We start from the raw sequence: 20933 nt of genomic DNA, 5'->3' as shown, positions 1-20933 counted from the left end.
AGTACAGCCTTGATTTAGCAACAGGAACAGTCTCTATACATTGTTCTGGGTTGCCTCCACATGCCTGGGAACAGATAGAAGCCCCCGTGCAAAGGGGGTCCAGCCTTAATAGGCCTTTTTCTAAAGGTTCAGAACTCCATCAAAGTGCTTTATTCCTGAGACAAAAATTATTTTGATGTGTTCTTTATTAGCTATATTGCCACAAATTGATTGTATCATAGATTAAATGGAGGCTTGATACAATTAAAGTGCCTTGGATAATGTTTTATAATTGTAGATGATTGAAATGTGGACATCACAAGTTAATTGTTTCCATTTAATTTGACTTATAGGTAGTATAATTACAGTCTTTTTGTTAACAAATCCACTGAAATCATGCAGAAACAAAGCAAGTCTTTTTCTCTGTCTAAATTCTCTAGGTAGAGGATTTTCTGCTTGAGTTAAATTCCCATGGTTTACAGATTACACGTGAGCTCTGCTGGAACTGGAGCATGGTCATCACACTTAAGACGTCTTTATATAACTTGCATTATAAATGTGAGGACTCGGAAGTAGTTCACAATTTATTTGAGTTTTGGATAATCTGTTATTTTCATTGTAACTACTCAATAATGTCAAAATTTAAACTCTTTTTGGTGTAACTCCTAAAAACTTTGAAGTTCTCCTAAATTTTCACAACTGCTTCTTGTTAAACAGTTACTCAAGACCCCACTGGGAGCTAGGCATGATTTTACTCTGTAGGATAATTCTGTGGATGGAGCTTGAATCTCACAGGTAAGCACTTCTTCTTTTGTTCTTGTTACACATTTTAAAGGTCCCTTTCAGCTGTGCTATTTGCTCCTCCTCCACAAGATGAGTTGAGAAGAGTTCATATGCGCACTCTCACAACTGCAGTCATTTCTGGGTGACAAGGCTTAACTTGCCCAAGATAAATACATTTAATTAATCACTTTTGGGTCCTTTAAAATGACCACCTTTACTGGTGTCTTTTCTAGGAAGTTGGCTTGGTCCTTTCCTATGATTTCTCCTTACAAGTTCTCAGGCTTTTTTTTTTTTTCTTTTTCATTCATTACATTTTTATCGTATTACATCTTCCTTCAACCAGTTATAATTTTATGTGTGTGGGCAACTTATGTACTATCCATGACCATGTTTTGAATATAATACAATAGAAGTGACGAATATATTAAATTGAAGCAAAAACACTTTACATAAGTGAATCTGACTCATTCTGAGTTCTGTATGTAGCCAGCGATAAGTTAGAAGTTGGGAGTTCATTTCCAGAATGTAATCATAAAAATAACAAGTCTTTGTCTGTAAGATATCATGGGAGAAGAGAGTTCTAACTTTGGGCATTGTCAGCCAGCAGTCATAACTTGCCTGGTCTCATCTGCACTGAACAGGTCTTTGTATATTTTATCATTCAAACTCTTACCATCCTTCCTCCTGCTTTTTTTACTTTTTTAAAGATTTATTTATTTGTTTTATGTAAATGAGTATACTGTCACTGTCTTCAGATACATCAGAAAAGGGCATCAGATACCCACATAGATGGTTGTGAGCCCCTATGTGGTTGCTGGTAATTGAACTCAGGACCTCTGGAATAGCAGCCAGTTCTTAACTGCTGAGCTATCTCTCCAGTCCCTAGTTACTTGCTTTTTATTGGCTTTGAAAATCACCAATTCTAGAACTCATGCAGCGAATATACACTGTTTCCCACAAGCTCTACCGCTGGGAAAACTTTTGGTGAGTGGGTCCTGGTGATAATGGTTGCCTGAGCTACTTTGCAAAGACTTACAGGCCTGAAAAGTACAATCTCATCACTTGGGGCTGTTGACTCTGATGTCAGAGGGTCAATAACTCACCCATATATCATGCTAATGTTAGCATTGTCTGCACACATGCCTCAGGAATTGCCCCGGGGACAGATTGTATCTGCACACATAGCATGGGCTACTTCAGCTCCAGTTGCCCTTCCTCATCCGTCAAGGCATCCTGCCTCTTTATTCCATAAATACACCCTCTGCTCAAGGAGGGAGATAAGAAAATTGGGTCTCCACTTCCATGCATGGGTTGCTGCTGCTGAACTGGATTGGAGAGAATGTATTAAGGAAACCTATTACCTATAGTGAAAAACAGATCCATGTAGATTAGCTTCTATTTTCATTGATGAAAAATTATTATTTATCAATCCACAAGATGGCCTTTTATTGCTTAATATGAAACTTCCTATTTATACAGTGTGGATGCTTTAAGCAATAATGTTTAGAAAAGGCCAACTTATAAAAACCTAAGGTGCTCATTATAATGGGAAATTAACTTCATTGCTCATTTTTCATATACTAAAGTAAGTCTGGAAAGTTTGTCTAGATATTGAAAGATATTTTATGTCCCAATTGGATGTGTTAATATTGGAATGAAAGCCTTCACTTGTGCATTTCCTAGTTTTTTGTAAGCCATCACTATTATTTATGATTTGAAAGTTGACAGTCAATTCCCACGGACAGAGTAATCAAGGCTTCTGCCTTGGGGCTTTCTGAACAAATCAGACTGGCAAACCAGTTCATATTAAAGCCTTCAACCCTGAGGACAGTCAGTTCTCAAAAGTGAGGATTTGTGTGGAGGACATCTGGACTCTCTTTATCATTTCAACCTTTTACTTCCCACTGTAAATCATCGGGGAAATGGAGGAAGCTGTCAATTTCCCCCCGAAACATTGGATTGAGGTTTCAGTGTCACAGACTGAGAGCACAGGTGTGAAGAGGAAAGACCATAAGTACAAGAATTTAATTAAGACTCTGAATACTTTGGTATTTTTACCTCTTCTGCCCGTGGTGTCATTTTCTGTGTGATTCCAGTCAAGTCCTTTCTACTGGCAAAACTTCCTGACCTTCCCACCTATCTGTGAAACTCCTAAGGGCGAGGAAGATGCCTTCCTCAGCGGATGCCTTCCTCAGCGGTGAACCCCTGCATCAAGCACAGACACTCAGCAATTACTATGGATGAGAAACTTAAAAACAACAAGAACAAAAACAAAAACATAGAGATAGCCTGAGTGTGAGGTAGACAGGTCCATCCTGTCTCTTGGAATGACATGACTAGTGACATTTCCACCTTTGTCTTCATCATCTTAATCAGAAGGGTGATGTGGAGACTCGAAACACCCACATAAATACTGTGGTTAATTTGTTATCAGCATACTTATGTGTTTTCCTCCTTCAGTAATCCCTTAAGCTTTCCTGTAGACATTGACACTGTGTCTTTTGTCTTTTCACTTACAGTTTTCATAGGGACTTTTCCATGTTCAAGGAGAACCTTTTAAGGTCACTAACTGGTTTTCAGAATATCCATATTCATGCTTCCATATGTTGCACTTCCTTACTTATATCAAATGGTTAAATGATACATAAAAGCAGTTGGCAATGCAAAGACTCCCTACCTCAGACTAAGTCTTTCTTATTTCTGACTAATAAATTCATAGACTTAGCCATCTCTTGATGGCTCTTGAAATTGTAAGAACATATTTTAAGTTGCTTAAACCATTAGATTCTATATCGCTCCATTGCTACTAAATATAAGAATCCAGTTATATTGACTAGGCAACAATGGTCTGCATCTGTGGTTATATTGTGCTCTTCCAGAGTTAGTTGGTGTACAAAAATTATATGATATTGCCTACATTCTGAAATAGCTGTTTCTTTTTAATATTTGTATTATATCCTAAAAATAAGATAATGCTATGGCTTCCCCAAATGAGATGTGCCACGATGCTATACTTGGTCCTATGAAAATTAGGAACTAGTTGCAGAGTATCTAGATCTATACTCCTTGGGGCATGATGTCCACAGTGCCACAAGGAAGAAACCCTGAAGTTCAAATTGGTAGAGCTCTAACTTTGCCTCTGACTTAGCTGGGTTATCATGAACTTAAGTACTATAGTACACCCTTCAAAGAAAGTCAAGATCTGAAAAGCACATTTTGTAAACTTGTCCTGGCAATATTTCTCTGTCTCTTAATTACCCAAATTAGTACTATGAATTCTTCTCTGTGAGAAAGAAATAAACCAAAACACCAATACCTTACTACTCGGATAAGCAAATTCAAAATCAAATTAAATCTCTCTTAGAAAAAAGTCTTTACAGTGTAAACTCAAAAAACATACTATACACAAACATTCTCTGAGCACAGTTTTCTATGAATGGACAAACACTACTTACTACAGGCTTTGTGGGCTGCAACATTTCTGTTATTCAGTTCTGTTGGTATAGTATAAATGGTTGCACAAACTACTTAACTATGTGGAGTTGGCTGTGTTCATATAAAACCTGATAAAAACTGATGACAGGTTAAATTTGACCAGTGGGACATTGTTAATTTCTCTTCTAGGTTTGTAAAACAGATTAAAGTCTCTGACATCATGGAATTCTTATTCCTATGAAGAGAGAAATCGATAAACAAAATAAATAATGCTCAACGGAGTATCACTTGCTTTTAAAGTTCCATAAAGAGAAATATAAGTAGAATACAAGAATCCAAAGTAAAAAGGGAGCAGAGGAAGGTATTGCATTCAGGGAAGAAAGGATAGCCTCTCTGAGAAATCATTATTTGAGAAGAAACTGAGATAGAATAAAGAAGAGACATGTCTGTCAAATTAAGAAGATACAGGGAAAAAACTATGTACCTGAAAGCCATTGGGCAACATTATGTATCCATATCTGCTGCCACAGATTTGCCAAACATTCTGACAACCTAGAATATTGTAATGTGAACATATGTAGAGTAAGGGATTTTGTGGGTGGTATTAAATTAAGCTCTTTAATATAAAATTATCTGGAATGATGTGTGCATTAAATTCAATGAAAAGTGCTTAGAGAAAACATGGGAAACAGAGAGAAGGGTGGAGGAATTGTGAACAAAAAGGCATAGACAGGAGTTAGAACCAAAGAACACCAAGAATTGTTAACAGTCACTGTAAGCTAAGAGAAGATATGGATGCATTCTCATTGTCCCTAGATGGAGTTGATCCTGGGTCTTCCTTGACTTCAAACTTCTTCTCTTCACATCTATGAGAGAATGAATTTCACAAAGAAAAAAATCTCTGATTTGTTGAGACAGTCCTAGGGAGTTAATACATATGGGAAAAGCTTGCTCTGTTCTAGGAACAGAAAAACAAGAGCCAAGTGTGCAGATACAAAAAAACTAGTCAGTGTTGCTATTAAAGACATTTAGCCAACATGGTCAGCCAACTATAGATCAGGGGAGACATTAATCATTAAGCCTTGACATTCCATCTTGATTATATATTGGTCTTTAAGGTCAGAACAAAATTGAAGTAAGGGACCAGATATCCTGAGATTTGTGGCCAGGGAGAACAGTTTGGTTTTGATTGTAGGTATAAATGGAGTCTATTGAAAGACTTTGAAGAAACAGGTGTCTTGGTGTATGATTTTAAGAGCTAATTCTAGAATAAATGACTGCAGCAGAACAGGGAGGATGTTTGTAAATGAGCACATTAGTTCATTCTCTAAAGTAAAAGGAATTATAGCAATGGAATAGGTTCTTAAGCTATGGTGCATAATGAATATCTCCCCTTCTAAGTAGACAAGCAAAAGGTCTTTAATAGGAAAACACAGCAGGCATGTATTGTACTGCATACAAATCTACTCAACTAAGAAAGTACAGAATGGGAAAAAAAAGTTTAAAAACCTTGCAGTGTCAAACACAAGAACGATAATGTTAACTTCATATGGTAGTAAATTTGTTTCTCATAAAATAGTGTCTATAATATTATACATTGATTCTTACTTACTTGATATGGTAACATAATCTATCTGGAGATAATAGCTAGACAGGGTATCATTTTGAATCAGTAGTTCCTTCCTCTTTTTCTTAACTAATTATCTTATACCTTACCTAATTAGAAAAACTCCCATTTTATTCCACTTTTAAATTTTCAGTTTAAAAAAAAATCTAAAAATAATGACACATTGCACAGTGAATTTCCTGAAACCTTATAATGCACTCAATGGGGGAAAAGTGTTTGTATAATTGAAGCGCTGGATCTGTTTCTTTCCCCTCTGCAGTAAAGCACAGTCTTTCTCAAGCCTGGGAACATAAACACAAGTTCTACTCAAAGCCAGGCCATACATCCTCACGATGTGCATGTCTGATGGGCCACTGTACTGCAGCTCACTCAACATTTCAGCTTCTTTGTCTTTTCTTTTTTTTGCCATTTTCAACTCAGACAGTGTGTTCTTCTGTGTAGAGCGCCCATGCCTGGGCCTGGAGGCTGGGACAGCTTCCACTCCATGTTGTGCTCACTCTTTTGCCTTGGCAGAGGCTAGCATAGCTGTCCTGAGACCAGGCTCTAGTGGCTTCAGGCTGCTTCCCAGAGATAGCCCCTCTCCCAACCCCAGATTCCTGAATTCCAGATTGGAAAAGTCCAAGAATTCACTGGGCTTTTTGTTATTTGTTTGTTTCCTGCATGACATTTAACAACAGGCCCCAACTTCCTAGGAATGTACTGAAAAGGACATATAGGGGCCAAGGCTTTCTCAGTGGAACAGCATTTGGTTAGCATGTATAATGTGTTTTAATCTTCAAAACTGTGGGGAGAAGTTTAAAATTGTCAGTTCTTTTCTGTCTCTTGGTGATGTATAAGTGTCTCCTGTGAGTCCGGAATATTCTTCTCAGGGACCTGAGGGCCATCAGGAGGAACAGGGCTAGGCCCCACTTCTCCATGAGTCTGTGGGAGGGGACAGTATCTGCTTAGACAGCATAGCTGGCCTAATCCCATGGCCATGGACCAACCCTTGGTAAGTTTTCCCTTTTCTGATTGCTTCAGCCCCACTCACTCACTTTTCTGCTCTCTTCAGTCTCACTTTAAGGGAGCCATCATCTCTGTAGAAGGGAACTCAGCTCCATGCAGTAATGTCAGTAGTTACTGGGCCAAACCCAATGTTCACCTGTGCCAATCCTTGGCAGTACTGAACTTGCTTTGTTTAACTAACATAGAATGAATAGTCTTCTAGGTCCAGCAGGCTTCCAAAGAATGCCCATTAGTACATACTGGAGAGCTGAGGCTGGTTGAATGCAAAATGATTAACAGGATTTTCGTAATGGGGGTGGGGGCAACAAAGCTCTACAAATTTTGGAGATTGTTATTTTTAAAAAAAGGTTAAAATGTGGAAATAACCAAGTATCTAAACATCAAGAGTTAGGGAAAGGCAGTGCGGCTCTGAAGAGGCAAGCTCTTCCCTCTGGTTTCTGTCTCGTCCTGTTTGATGTTAAGCTGGGACAGGAGTCAGCATTTGCAACAGGGTTTGGGTTGCTGGGAGAGATTCTTACAACTCAAAAGTGATTTTAAGGCCAGGAAGAGTCTCCTCGGGCTGCCAGCCCCCTGTGCCTCCTGCCAACCTAACTGCTGCTCAGAAGGATGCAAACATATTTATCAAGACCCAGGGCAAGATTCAGGGAATCCTCCACTCCACTTTTGGCTCTTCCATTTATTTTCTGAGTGATCTTGAGGTTGCTTAGCTGCTCTTTATTCTGGAGGTTCATCCAGGAAGCAGAATCATTATAATTCTACATAGTATATCAATAAAAATTGCTTTCTTATAAATGAGTTATTTTTACGTTCCATTATCTTTCTCAGAATTGGAGAGCTTCTGTCAGAATTCATTGAGAAATGGTAGAAAAGGGGAACTGTGGCTTAGGAACAATTCTTGAACTCACTCTTTTAAAAGTAAGAAAGGTATGTCTTGGAAATTAAAAAAAAAAAAAAAAAAAAGATTACACATGTGCTCAGTCGCCTCTGAGCTTCACTCTCTCTCATTTAGGACTGTATTCTCTAGCAACAAGGGAACATTGATACAGTGGCTTTCATTTTTTTTTTCCAGCTGTAAAATTTGCACAACATAAACATTAGCAGTGAGTTAATTTAGCTGCAAAGTGCAGTGGTGTTCATTACAATCTCATTTCCTGGAAGGCATCGTTGTTCTCTGACACTGTTACGTTCTTACCTCTCCAAACACCTTATAATCTACTCAGCTCTAACTGCTCACCCCAGATGCCCCTGGCTGCATGTGACCACCATTCTACCCTCTGCGAGGATAACTTTGCTCACTGTAACTATCATATGTAGATGAAGTGCAATCACATATTTGTTCTTCTTGTCTGGCTTATTTCATTTAGCACACTTTCTTTAGTAGTCACACAAGATACAGAATGATCCAAGTTTCTTCCTTCCTTTCTTCCTTCCTTTCTTTCTTCCTTCCTTCCTTCCTTTCTTTCTTCCTTTCTTCCTTCCTTTCTTCCTTCCTTTCTTCCTTCCTTTCTTTCTTTCTTTCTTTCTTCCTTTCTTCCTTTCTTTCTTTCTTTCTTTCTTCCTTTCTTCCTTCCTTTCTTTCTTTCTTCCTTCCTTTCTTCCTTCCTTTCTTTCTTTCTTTCTTCCTTTCTTCCTTCCTTTCTTTCTTCCTTTCTTTCTTTCTTTCTTTCTTTCTTTCTTTCTTTCTTTCTTTCTATTTACGGCTGAATACAGAATACTTTTTAGTGCAGTGTTTTGAGAGCTACAAGCCTTGAAGTCTGTCTTCCTGGCTTTCATCATGCAATCAAAGAGATGCTGGAAGACATTTGAGTTAATTCTTTCATTACATGAAAGACTTTAGTTCTGAGGGAATATTGTTATATTCATCCATAATAAATAAGGACTTCAGAAAAACATGGTTAGTAAGTGTCTAATAAAAAATGAATTATGGAACATAAAGAATTGAATATCAGTAAATAGCAATACAAGTCATACAATTCAGTCATTCTAATATATAAAATGTATTAAATTTATATTAAATTTAATGTATTTTAAAATTAAAACTATGTAGAATTTTTGATATAGTATTAGACCATGTATTTATTTGTTTACTAAATTAAGTTTATTAGAAATGTGATAATCATATATTTTTATATTTTTTAAATTTTTATTAGATATTTTCTTTATTTACATTTCAAATGTTATCCCCTTTCCTTGTTTCCCCTCTGAAAATCCCCCTATTCCCTCCCCACCTGCTCAAGAACCCACCCACTCCCTCTTCCTGGCCCTGGCGTTCACCTATACTAGAGCATAGAACTCCACAGGACCAAGGGCCTCTCCTCCCATTAATAACTGACTAGGCTACATATGCAGCTGGAGACATGAGTCCCACCACGTGTTTTCTTTGGTTGGTGGTTTAGTCCCTGGAAGTTTTGGGGGTACTTGTTAGTTGTTCTTCCTATGGGGCTGCAAAACCCTTCAGCTCCTTGGGTACTTTCTCTAGCTCCTACATTGGGGATCCTGTGCTCAGTCCAATGGATGCCTGTGAGCATCCACTTCTGTCTTTGTCAGGCACTGGCAGAGCCTCTCAGGAGACAGCTATATCAGGTTCCTGTCATTCAGTATTCCTCAGTTGAGAATTCTTTGTTTAGCTCTGTACCCCATTTTTAATAGAGTTATTTGGTTCTCTGGAGTCTAACTTCTTGAGTTCTTTGTATATATTGGATATTAGCCCTCTATCAGATTTAGGATTGGTAAAGATTTTTCCCAATTTGTTGGTTGCCTTTTTGTATTATTGACAGTGTCCTTTGCCTTATATTCTTTCTTTTTTTTTTTCATTTCTTTTTTTTTTTCTGGAGACAGGGTTTCTCTGTGTAGCCCTGGCTATCCTGGAACTCAGCCTGTAGACCAGGCTGGTCTCGAACTCAGAAATCCACCTGCCTCTGCCTCCCAAGCGTTGGGATTATAGGCATGTGCCACCACTGCCTGGCTGCCTTATATTCTTAAAACACTATCTTAACATTGTAGATCTTTCATTCATATTTTAAAAAGGAAGGTAAATAATTCTACTGCTAACTTTGATGAAAAAGCTAAAGAAAATTCCAGGACAGCCAGAGCTAAAAAAAAAAAAAGAAAAAGAAAAGAAAAGAAATTGACACTCCAATGGCAGATGGTGCCTATTTGTAATCTGGGAAACAGGACATATATTGAATACCATTGTCAGTAGTAGGAAAGACTCACTAATGCTCTCTATTGTTCTGTAATCAAGAACACAGCACCATTGACAGATGAGAGTGTAAAATTGGCAAAAGAATTTGAAGTTTCATTTGAAGTAGGCATGCTTCAACTCATGAGTGCTTAAGAGTGGCAACTGGAGAGTCCAGAACATAATTCATCTTGGTTTAGAGATTGTCAGACAATTCCGATGAACAAATTTAGACCAGATTCCTGCTTTTAGAAGCTTCTACATAATATACATATCTATAAAGTCTTCTCCAATAGCAACCTAGGAGTGCTGATGTCACTAAAAGAAAAGCCAAGTGAATTGAAATGAACTATGTATACTACCTTCTCTGGACTGCTTTCAGTAATGATTAGTAAGAGCAGCTTTTATTACTAGGCCAAATGAGACACAGTTGATGCTGTGATATATGTAGACATAAATTATGCACTTACCAGCATGAAATGCTCTACTACCACCTTGTAGCTGCTTCTGTGAAGAGTCCAAGAACCATCTAATACTAAGACATTACAACCACAAAGTGTAGGGTCCATGATAAAGAATCAGCCAACCATCAAGGCACAGGAAGTCAGTGTCTGTGTCCAGCTCTTAAAATGCCAAGTCCTGGAAATGATCCTCTCCCTATGCGCACACAGATCGTAGGTAGAAGACGAGCTTCAGCATGTGGGTCCCTGCATCTGGTCGGTAGTGCAGTGGCCCAGCTCCTGTGAGTACTCAGGAACAGTCATACATCATGAAGTTATGGCTCAAATACCAGTCCCCACCCCAGGGATCACAAGTACCACTTTTTTTTAACTTCTGAAAGATGATTATAAGGTAACTGTGACCCTTTGTCTGTAACTTCTTCATCTATCCCTTCAGCATAGCTTCCTAGCTGCTAAAAAAACCAATGAACCTCTCATGAGATACAGGTCAGCTGCTGTCTATCTGAGCCTTGGCTTTTCTTTCTTTTGGTCAAGCCATGTAATTTCTATGGTTATCAGTTTTTTATTTAGATATCAAGAAGTATAATCTCAAAAGAAACTGCAAAAACTACATGAAATAATGTGTGTGCTTCAATTCAGTTAGTGCTTGGTACAGGAAAAGGTATCTGACAGATCATGATTGAACTGTGAGATAAATCAACTGCACCCCAAGCAAACAATCTACACATTTAAAATGACATGTACAATAACTCCTGTCTACCTTATAAAACCAGAGTTCTGCAAGTAAGATGCCAGGAGTCTGTATTTACATGGGTAGTCTTTCTGATTGGGCAGCTCCTGTTTGACAAATATGATGTGCTTCAGTGGCAATGATATTATTATGTCTGAGTTCCATCACTTGGAACAACCATGTTACATTACAAATTGTGTTTGCTAGGCCCCGGCATAGTCTCACAAGAGACAGCTACATCTGGGTCCTTTCAGTAAAATCTTGCTAGTGTATGCAATGGTGTCAGCATTTGGAAGCTGATTATGGGGTGGATCCCTGGATATGGCAGTCTCTACATGGTCCATCCTTTCATCTCAGCTCCATACTTTGTTTCTGTAACTCCTTCCATGGGTGTTTTGTTCCCACTTCTAAGGAGGGGCATAGTGTCCACACTTCAGTCTTCATTTTTCTTGAGTTTCATGTGTTTAGGAAATTGTATCTTATATCGTGGGTATCCTAGGTTTTGGGCTAGTATCCACTTATCAGTGAGTACATATTGTGTGAGTTCCTTTGTGATTGTATTACCTCACTCAGGATGATGCTCTCCAGGTCCATCCATTTGGCTAGGAATTTCATAAATTCATTCTTTTTAATAGCTGAGTAGTACTCCATTGTGTAGATGTACCACATTTTCTGTATCCATTCCTCTGTTGAGGGGCATCTGGGTTGGAACGCCAGGGCCAAAGGGGGGGAGTGGGTGGGTAGGGGAGTGGGGGTGGGTGGGTAAGGGGGACTTTTGGTATAGCATTGGAAATGTAAATGAGCTAAATACCTAATAAAAAAAAATGAAAAAAAAAATGAAAAAAAAAAAAAAAAAGATGATGTAGAAGCATAAAAAAAAAAAAAAAAAAAAACAAATTGAAGGAATTTTCACCATTTAATTTAACCCTGTTTGTCATTGACTCCCAACTGTATCATGATAGTGTAAGGAAAATATGGCAGGTTACTATAACCAAATGGCAAGCGTCAGGACAAAACAAAACCACAACAAAACTACTTCATTTCCACACAGCATTCATCTGAGGAGATGAGAGTGAGAGTATGAAGGCTTTAAGAACTATGGTTTAAACTCCTAAAGACTTAATCCTTTTACCCACAGATAAGCACATCTCTCAACCCACAATGAGAAGCTTCTTTCAGAAGTATATGGCAGATACCACGGATACCCACAACTGATCAGGGTGCAGAGAATAAGAGAACGTGGAGTGTTCAGTCCTACATGAGACATCTATATCATACCCCCTCCTGAAAATGCTCAAGGATCATTGTACAAGAGGGCATGTCAAGATTGTAAGTGCCAGAAGCAGTCCATGACTACAGGGAAAGAATGTTTTCCAGATGGCTCAGAGTAGCTGTACATATGTGCTCATAGCAGCTATGACTGTATGCACAACGCCTGAAGACGCTCAAGCCAGGAATGAGCATCCCTGCATGGTAGACAAGGTATAGAGGAAATCCCAATCCCACCCCTACCTCAGGAGTTACCTGCAATGTGCTTGCTATGAAGAGTCGGTTTTCTTCAGTGATTTGGCCCCTGAGAGGCTTTATATGTCTCAGTATACAACCCTACACACACACACATACACACACACACACACAGAGGCAGCACAGCACTGTGAGTTAAACACAGGGAGGGGGCCACACACAGAGGCAAACACACACACAGGCAAACACACAACTAGGAAGTAAATATAGCAGTGGGTATAGATAAGGAATTAAAGGGAAGGAAATGAAATATACTTCATCAAAACACATTGTATGCATGCATGAAATTTTCAGTCAATAAAACAGAAAACAAAACCATAGCTTCATAATGCTGAGTTACAGCACAAAAGCGTACTTACATTTCTGGGTTAAAATGTTGTTTACAGAGTATGGAAACAATCAGTTCATGTACAGGATAAAATCCACTTTCAAAGAACATGACATTTTATGTACATATTTAGGTGACAGGACACAATGCCATCTTTACTTTCTCTTTCCAGGATGGCACTATCATTCTTCTCCTAAAACGGCTACTGTCATAGTTGGTTTTAATGTCAACTTGCCATAAACTGGAACCATTTATGCAGGGAAATTGTCCTGATGCTCTTAGTTGATGCGGGAAGACTTCACTCTGACTTGTGTCTGCTGAGCCTGTCTAGTAGCAGCCAAGATAAAAGAAGGCATGGCAGAAGGAAGCTCAGTTTCCCTTTTGTCCACTTGGCCTTCCCTCCTGTCCCATTGGCCTTTCCTCCTTACCTGTTGGCTTTCCCTCCTGCCCTCTTAGCCTTCCCTTCTGTCCTTTTGGCCTTCCCTTCTGCCCCCTTGGTCTTCCCTCCTAACATCTTGGCTTGTCTACTTGCCCACTTGGCTTGATCATTTGGCCTCTTGCTCATTTGCCTACTTGGCCTTTCCTTTTGCTGCAGGCTTTATGTATCCTTTTCCTGATGCTAGAGATTCTTTCACTGATATCATGACTTGTATCTTCAGGCTTCCATCATTGAATAAAGACTGATGGCTTTCCAGGAGCTTTCCAACTTTTCTGCACTAGACTTGGACTGCTAAGGCAGCCAGCCCTGTGGAATGAGCAACTAACAAGTTGCTCTCCAATTTGAGACAGCCATTAGCAGACTCCCCCTAATGCTGGGCCATCTAGCTCCAATGTCCAAGCAACTTCCTCCTTCTCATCTATTAGAATTTATTCCATGTTACTATTTAAATGTAGGTTGTTAATAAAGTCTTTCATTATACAACTATCTATCTGTTTGTCTGCCTATCTATCTACTTATCGTCTATCTATCTATCTATCTATCTATCTATCTATCTATCATCTGTCTGTCTGCCTGTCTGTTCATTCATCCCATTGGTCTGTTTCTCTCGAAAGCTTTGACCACTAGAGCCTCTAACAACTGAAGCTATTTCCTTTGGATTGTCTAATTTGGGCCAAATTAAATTTGCTAGGTACATTTGAAAAACTTCACTTAAATTACCTTTGTGTAGATTCTCTCAGGGTCATTATGTGCAGGAACATGCCTCTGTTCTTAGTGTTCTGTACAGACACAGCAGTGACACTAGGACCGTCACGTGTGTTTCCTCTTCCTCATGCACAGTTCCACAGACCTTCAAAAATCAGGGATCGATTCGCTAGAAGGCTTAAGTACCTCCCACTTCACATCAAATGCTCATGGCATGGCCAAGAACAGAACAGAAGGGAAAAGAGTGCAAACTCAATATTTCATCTGTCCAAGGTAAAGAGCCTTTGGACAGGAGCAGGGCATCTCACCAAAGGCAGATCAACTGAAGGAATGGGTCACACACCACACCATGGAGTCATCCTCCTCCCTAGTCTGTATATGGGATCTTAGGCCATTATAGGGATCAGGCATGCAAACAGGGCAGAAAACAATCTTAAATCGATGCAGGATAAGAGGTAAACCATGAAGTCACCAATATCCTGGAATAACCAGGAAGTCAAATGTTCTACACACTAAATCAAATATCATGGATCCATGGATCCATCACACATTTCCATGTGGACACCTAGTCCAGTTCCCTACACAAAAAAAGAAACTCATTAGTGGCTCTCTATCTTTTTTCAGACTTATTTTGATGCTTCCCTTCTTCATTTCTAAAAATGGAGGTGAAAGATTATTTTGTAGGTGGAAAGGACATGTGGTGGGCACCAATTGTGTGACATCTCAAGTGCTGTGTATGTGTATTCTCACGTTTAGCATGTACAAAAGGAAAACTAAGGTTCTGATAGAGTAGTTGAAAATGTATTTCTTTAACTTGGCAAACTCATAAGACATCTATCCAAAAGTCAAAATAGCTATTTCTTGACAAAGCTAAAAGCTTTAAAATGTACCTTTAAAACTGTTGGGTTTTAAGTCCTCTTCATCCAGGCTTACTTCATATCTGGTATCCTCACAACAAAGGACTTCAGCACAAAATACATCTCAATTCTATTGGCCAAAACACCACAACGCCCATGTAATTCTTTTCTTTGAACATGAAATCTGTGAAGGCTGCAAAAGCAGTAGCAGACTATTTTATTTTATTTCTGTATTTTGATATCTGAATTTGTAGGAGAGAAACATTAAATTCTCAGAACTGATGGGGAAAGCTCTCCTGTTGGATTCAGCTGGTTATTTAGTGAAAATTTATCTTTTTTGAAACTTCTCACCCTCAGTGGACACTGGTATATTCGCATGACAGACTACAAAGCCCCTATGCTGTGGGCCCAATCTTACACAGGATGGTAGATTTTTGTTGCCCTCTCTGTTATCTAGGAGACTACAAATTCTTTGTAAGCAAATATCACAGTCACTCCTTATCTACCTTTAAAACAGCAACAACAACAACTACAAAACCTATGGGACATGCCATCTTTAGATGTAATCGTACTGTCTACTAGTAGTATGGGAGCCAGGCATGTGATTACAAATATACTAATAGTTTTTCAAAGAACAAAGACATAGGTTAAACTAATAGCAATAATATATTTTATTTGGGACATCTTATCCAAGATTGTATAAGTTCAATAAAAAAAATATATAAAGCTATTAGTGAGATGTTTTATATTTTCTTTTTTCTAACTAAGCTTCAAAAATCAGGTGACAGCATATCTCAGTTTAGACAGTCTATTACTAGTGTTCCATGGCCATATGCAGTTAAAAGATATTATACTGAGCCGTGGATGTTACTTTTGTCACTTCTGAACTAATCTTACCTTCTTAAACGTAAAGCTTCAACTCATCATGAGAGTGTGATATGATTGATCCAGTGTTAACTGACTCAGCAAGCATTTCTAGCTTATGGAGGTAAGTTGGTAGAAGTGACATAGCTTTCCAGGAAGCATCCAGCTTCATGGTGAGTCTTTAGTACCAACTTAGCTGCTTGTTTGCCCAGGCACTTCCATATATCATTACGGTCATGTCTCATAACCCAGTGGATAGGTAAGATGACTTTACTCACTGCACAGGGGACCTGGATCTTGGGTAAGTAGCCTGTCTATTCAAAGTCAGCCTGATAGTAAGAAGTAGTGTTACTAACTGAGACTCCAGTCACAGAGTCCTTGTATTAAGCCATGGCACCCTGGATGACTTCAGGAGAGCCAAGGTTATCTGACTTCATTGGTGTCTAACTTCACATTCTATAAAAATGAAGCTTAAAAGGACTGGAAACACTAGTAAGGAAAGACTAAGTGAGCAAGACAAGAAGTGTAAGCCAGGTCATCTAGAACAACCATCTTTTGTCTGTCACAGAAGCATATAATATATATTCTTTCCTTGAGTGACCAGTGAAGAGTTAATTATATGGCTTGATTCAATTCACTTGCCTATACTGGAAACTGCTCTTCAAAATAGAACTTTGAGTGTTAAGAAATGGATACATTGCACGTAGAGAACAGCTAAGTCCATCATGACCAGTACAACTACAACCATTAAATTATATACTTCAAATTAGAGCATAGATGTGATGCTTTGATCCCTGAAAACTTATTTTAAAGGGGAAATGCTTTTCTGCCTAGGGAAAGGGAATTAGTAAGGTTTTCTCAGTAGCTTAATTGCCAAGCTAGCTGCTGACTAATTTCCTGAATGTCTGTCTCATTCAAAGTCTTCATTGGTCCTTTACTGGCTTCCCCCACCAACATATACCCCTGTTCCCTCAGAGGGCCATAAAGATGCATGAGAAATGCTCACTGCAGTTCTACAAGGTAAGATCAGGAGCACACTGATGGGCTGCTGTTAGAGTTCTGCTTAGCAGCAGGTCAGCCAGTGTGGTTGTACTACAAGTCAGATTAACAGATTAGCTGACAGCACCATTTAAAACTCTTACATTTAGAAAAGATGATGTTTTTCATCTAAATCATGGAATCAATTGGTCCATATTAATGTCAACTATAATGTAATATTAGCAATCCAGAGGCAGCTTAATTCAGATTAAACTTTCTTTCCTAGTATAATCATATAGTAAGCAACTATAAGGTATGTTATGGGTTTTCCTATGCTTTTTTAAATCTAAAATCTCATTTTGTGAGTTTAATAATGAATTTTTAATGAAACATTTTTTCTTTTTTAGAAAAAAATATTTTTAGTGTTTCTCAGCACTAGTGGCCTGTGCTGTGGTTTGAATATGAAACACACCCACACTGGCTCATGGGTTTGAATATTTGGGCCCTATCTGGTAGTGCTCTTTTGGAAGGTAGTGGAACTTTTAGGTGATTAAGCCTTGTTGAAGGATGTTGGTCACTGGCAACTATTGGAAGCAAGCAGAAGAAATGTCGAATGAGTGTGCTCCTCAGCCATCCCAAAGCTTGGGGTGCTAAATGAGGATGAAGTCACAGGCGTGCTACTCAGAAAGGCTGATTTAAAAAGGTGCACATCCCTCCTGGGAGAGTTAATTCAGCAATTTATCCAGGAGAAAGGAAGGAAAGAGGGCAGATTTTAAGGAGGCCCGATCAGCCAAATGGTAACAGCCAGAGAAAAGGACTTCTAAAACCAAGGAAGAAAGATGCATTCAACTTTAAAATGAATGCATGAGAACTGAGAACATGTTTCTCTGCCTATAGCTTGAGGAGCAAGTAGTCAGCAATAAAACTTGTAGGAGTCAGAGAAGTGGATGTCCTACTGGTTGTACAGTATTTCTGTGCTTTCCCTATGGGTGGTGCAGAGAGCTTATGACTAGTCATCCTGGGTCAGACCGAGAAAACTTGCAGTTAGAAGCCCAAGCTGGGGAATGATTCATTTATCCATCCCAGAGGTCAAGGACCCTCTCCCTCTTTTCCCAACAAGAGGCATGTGTTAATATTATGCCTCAGAAATTTGAAATACCAGCTGATACTTTCAGCCCCAAAGAAGAGGGACATTAAACATGTCTGGAAGCCAATAACAAGAATTCAACAAAACACTATTGGCACAAGTTGGTGATGGGTTTACTGTTGTCCGAAGTGCTTAGGTATACTTCTGTCAGGCTTTTAGGCCCTAAAAGCAAGTACTTTTCCTTGTAGATTTTCTATTTATGAATGGAAAACTGCAGAAGACTGCAGATATCTTCTCACATCTCCAATAATATGAAGAGAATGGTATTGAGTGCTCGGAGATCTTCCTAGTCATAAAAGATTATGAATTGATTAAAATTGAAAGTCTTAAGTGTTTAAGGATGCTGTAGGCTTGTGTTTGCCTAGGAGGCAGAATTTAGACAATAGTCATGATTGTAAGACTTGCTTGAAAATACATGTTTGCTCTATCCAAGGAAACTGTACAATAAGGAATGCCCATTGAAAGAACTCAGCTGCTGTAAAAAAGGCTTTCTTGAGTTACAAAGGGCATCTTCACAGAGTTGCTGTGGTCAAATAAGCATCAGCATTTATTTCTGGAGCCCAGGGACCAGTGGTCCATGTCCTCAGTAGAAATGGCTTCTGAGGATTTCAGAATAAAAAGGTTAAGTTTGATGAGCACTTTAAAAAAAAGTATTTCCATATATTGACAGATGGCAACATGGGAGTGTGTTTGCTTCTGTTTTAGTATGCTGTGGAAGGCAAGAGTGAATGAAGAAGACATTATAGAGTAGTGTTTCAAGGTCATGGAGCTTTCCCATGAAAAGCAGGGAAACACTGAATTTAAGCCTATTTGTGACTACAGGCAAAGATGGATACAACCTTTTCTGTGAACATATACTAATTACATATGTTGATGAGTTTAATTTGATATCTCCATAATACTTGTCTCATACGTTAATGTGTCCTTTCTTCAAATTGGCTGGAAAGCATTGTAGGTATAAGCAGCATAGCTTTGATGTAAAAAGGAGCAAGGTTGTGTACAGTCTTGCATCTCCATCTTACTACTGTGTGATTGAAAACAATTCACTTAAACTCTTTGAGCTCCAGATTTTCCAGGTTAAGTGTGATAGGAATCATGATGTTGTCCATCAAAATGCTGTCTGAGTGCAGAGATGACTGATGAGACCAATTGTATAAAATGTTCTTTACATGTAATTGCCATAACTATAATATAATTAAATGGAAAGGAAAGGATTTGAGATTCCAGGAGAAGCACTGCATCCTCTCCATGCTTCACAATGAACATGCCTGTGCACACAGATTTGTAATTTAGATAAAAGCTCATTTGCTTGCTATTATGTTTGCTTGCTATTAAGTTAATCCTTAAGAATTTTTAAGGAAGCATATTTGCTGAAATAACTTGCTCTTCAACCATCTCTCCCCATGTGAAAAATCACTATCAGCCTCATATGCTAGGAGTTCTTTTAGGTTAACTATAACCACAAGACAGAGGTGCCACCTTGCCTGCTCTGCAGAAAGAGCTGCAGAGATTTTGTGAATGCAACATGTATGAAGTGAACCTCCCTATACCATTGATTGCTCTTTCATATCCAGGAAATTTCCTTCAGTAGGGACTGGCCTTTAATGAATTTGCACAGCTTCTAACAGGCACTGTTATGATCTCTTCCAATGTACAAACATATTCAATATAATGAAAGCTCTTAGAAGTAACCAAGTACTCATGACATACAGATAAGGAAATTTTAAGCTGTGGTCCAAGCAAGAGGTAAATGAAGTGGTATCAAAATAGACAACTTCTCTCAAGCTCTCCCTGTATGACCATAGCATGGAACAGATGGATTAGAAGGTACTTCCTATCCCAACAAAGACAGCTAGAAGATGTACTTTTAATTCTTTGTTCAGGGGGCTGGAGAGATGACTCAGCAGTTAAGAGCACCGACTGCTCTTGCGAAGGTCCTGAGTTCAAATCCCAGCAACCACATGGTGGCTCACAACCATCCGTAATGGAATCTGATGCCCTCTTCTGGTGTGTCTGAAGACAGCTATAGTGTACTCACATACATAAAATAAATATTTTTTTAAAAAAATTCTTTTTTCATATGACTATGTTTTTTATCCCTTTACATCTAATATTCCAAATAAGGTTTTCCCATTGTTCTCCATTGGTAAACATGACTATGTTTTTAAGAGCATTTCAGGGACCTCCATCCTGTGAAAATAGCAGATGAATACCTCTCTTGATCTTTGAAGCAGATCCAAAACAGTGGAGTAAGAACACTTCACTACCACAATGAGAAACAGCATCAGACATAGGAACATTCACTGCTCAGCTGGGCTGCATATTCCAAAAGAGCATCACATGGTTCCTTTGACACCTTTCTCGTCAGTAAGACAGAATCAGTTACTGATGGGGTTGGTATGTCACCAGGAAGAAAATGCCTTCATTTTGACCAAATCTAATCTTGGTGATTTAGAGTCTCCCATAAATTTGATTATGTTGTGTTGAGTGCCTCATACCCTTTTCTCTCTGAATGATGAAAAACCTGATTCTATTCTCTGAGATGTTGTCTCTAATTTGAAGATGACATTTAAGGTAAAAGGAGGACCCTTATTCAGGTCTAAACTCAACAACATGCTCAGAATCAAGAATCCAGGCAGGCATCCATTCAACCCCTAAGAAATCCCCAGTCCTCCCAACAAACTTTAAACATCAGAAAATACTATGAAGGAGCTGTTTCCTGTGGTGTCTAGAAGTGGACCCTTCTATGTTCAGACCAAACCTGACGGCATTTACATAAAAACTGAGATTTCAGACTCAGACAGTCTAGACAATAAACTCCTAATATGATAGCAAATATGATCATCCATCTTTTCCCATGGCTTCTCAAAGAATTCTGGGAGATGTCAAA

The 20933-nt window shown here is 38.7% G+C and overlaps 2 protein-coding genes across 3 annotated transcripts in view; both read right to left on the bottom strand.

The window, feature by feature from the left end:
- Positions 1-20933, bottom strand: part of Kcnb2 (potassium voltage gated channel, Shab-related subfamily, member 2) — a 436827-nt gene that overhangs the window by 315718 nt on the left and 100176 nt on the right. The gene's annotated exons all lie outside the window — the stretch shown is intronic.
- Positions 1-20933, bottom strand: part of Gm51415 (predicted gene, 51415) — an 81177-nt gene that overhangs the window by 47780 nt on the left and 12464 nt on the right. Inside the window, exon 1 of the mRNA XM_030243928.1 lies at positions 1-20933. This exon is cut by the window's left edge and continues 47780 nt beyond it; it is cut by the window's right edge and continues 12464 nt beyond it. The gene's annotated coding sequence lies outside the window, so the exon portion shown is untranslated.

The sequence above is a fragment of the Mus musculus genome, chromosome 1, assembly GCF_000001635.26.
Source record: "Mus musculus strain C57BL/6J chromosome 1, GRCm38.p6 C57BL/6J".
In the NCBI taxonomy this organism is placed as follows: domain Eukaryota; kingdom Metazoa; phylum Chordata; class Mammalia; order Rodentia; family Muridae; genus Mus; species Mus musculus.
This window is presented reverse-complemented; position numbering and strand designations above follow the sequence as displayed.